At 37.7% G+C, this 1,986-nt stretch overlaps 1 non-coding gene across 1 annotated transcript; it reads left to right on the forward strand.

The window, feature by feature from the left end:
* The first annotated feature begins 1,575 nt into the window (after positions 1 to 1,575).
* On the forward strand, positions 1,576 to 1,714 carry LOC140699933 (small nucleolar RNA SNORA71). Its single transcript, XR_012078164.1, has one exon. It is a non-coding gene; the product is annotated as a small nucleolar RNA SNORA71 (small nucleolar RNA).
* The last annotated feature ends 272 nt before the right edge of the window (positions 1,715 to 1,986 follow it).

Consider the following 1,986-nt stretch of genomic DNA (forward strand, 5'->3'; position numbering starts at 1 on the left):
ATCTTTCTTCTTTGTCAGACACAAGAAAATTACTCTAGATGTCTTCTCAGATACATTAGAACCTGATTCCAATACCACTTAGATGTCTTATGGCTTCATTACTTTAGGGCTAAGTCTACCTAGTTTGTATGTATGAATATGTCCAGGCCTTCAACTAAAAGAATGTGTCTGTCACATGTTGCCTGAGGTGTGGCCTTCTGGTCCAATGTCTGGAAGACATACTTCCCTAATCTGAGTTTTTAAGCTTCAGGTTAATCTCTGCTAACTTCTGAGTGTCTCTAATTCAGTGAGGTTCTTCCTGTTGTTTAGAGATGAAGTTTCCTTCTTTATCTTGCAAACATTAATTTGGCTCCAATAATTTCCTAATCTTTTGCTTTATGAGCCTATACTTTTGTTACAAAATGCTTCAAAATGAGGAAAATAGGAGAGAATTCTATGTATATATGTTCATGTGAGCATTCCTATTCTCTTTCTTTCATGACTCTTCAAAAATGTCTTTTAACTATATTTAGACTTCATCCAATGAGGCTCATTTATTATAATCCCATTAGACATTATTAAATCAATTAAAGTATATAATTTAGTAGACACTGTATTGAGCCTAATTTAAAATGTATATGTTGGAACAATAATGGATCACTGTGTTGTCAGATACGGTGGTTCTTCCTCTGTTGCTGATAATGCTGAAACTGTTTTTGAAAAGTAAAAACCATCTGCAGCTGCTTTGAAAGTCAATTAACATTATGTTAATTAGCACTTATTTACAGTAGTTGATTAACAATATCAAACTACAATAATGAATAAGCAGTTAACATTAAAAAAAAAGCTGGTGACATTAAGTTTTATCCTTTGGCATCAAGTGAAAAGCATTAATTCTTTCAGAGACTAAAATGAGATTCATTGAAATCTGCTTAAGTAAGAAATAAACTAGAAAAGGAAATGAGAGGTCCCAAAGAGGTGGGGTTAAGGGGTGGCCCTGGGTCTTAGAATGTCACAGATGAGAAAACCACTAGTTGAGTAGCCAGTTAAGCAAAAGGGGAAGGTAAGAAGTAGGTGAAATTATTTCCTTATTCAGTGGCTTGTTAACACATGCCAAATTATCACTGGAATTTTGGCAGTTAGGAGTTCCAAATGACTTGATGATCAAATTAAGATGTCACAGTCAACTCAGGTCCTGACCTGTTAGCATCAACCTCTGTGCATGAAGCAGTCAGGGAGTGAGGGGGAAAGAGAGGAGCTGATTTTATTAGGAACATTTTGACATATTAAAATTTGACATCAGAAAAAAACATGCCAAGAGTTTGATCTCTTGCTTGCTTTCTTCTCTCCCTATGAGTCCTAAGAAATAAGAAAGTCAAAACTGAAAGGGACTAAGATGTTTTCATAAAAAAGTAAAGCCAGTGCTGTCACCAAATTTCCAGTTGATCTTAAGTGATGTTATCAATAAACAAATGAATCACAATTTCACCATCATACATGGAGAAGTACATTTGCCACCTGTGTATTCATCCTCTATAACTGGTAACCAATGCTACATGTTCCTTGATGAAGGAGAAAAAATAAATTATTCTGCTATTTTGTCTTTTAAGAATGTTAAAGCACTTTTTAACACAAGAGGTCCAGTTGATGATGCAGGGAGAGGAACTGTGGAAAGCAGTTTCCCATGTTTGGAGGGTCCACACCTGTCCCTTTCAAATGCTGGCACTTTCACACACTCTGGCTTCTCTCCAGCCAATGCTTTTGGCTCTCAGGCCCCGGGGGCTGCCGAGTGAGTGGCAGTGAGGAGACTTGGAGCTTTCCTTCCTGTTATCAGAGCCAGGCTGTGTCCGTGTCAGGTTGAGGAGGATTGAGATTCCTTCTTGAGCCAAGTTTGATGTGAAAAACACCTGCAGATCATCCCTGACTAAGTGGGGGCATTCTCACAGATGTCAGCTTGAAGAAAGATAAGGTAACACTGGAGAGCAAATCCTTGTCATGAGCTCCTGC

Source organism: Vicugna pacos, chromosome 11, assembly GCF_048564905.1.
Source record: "Vicugna pacos chromosome 11, VicPac4, whole genome shotgun sequence".
Taxonomy (NCBI): domain Eukaryota; kingdom Metazoa; phylum Chordata; class Mammalia; order Artiodactyla; family Camelidae; genus Vicugna; species Vicugna pacos.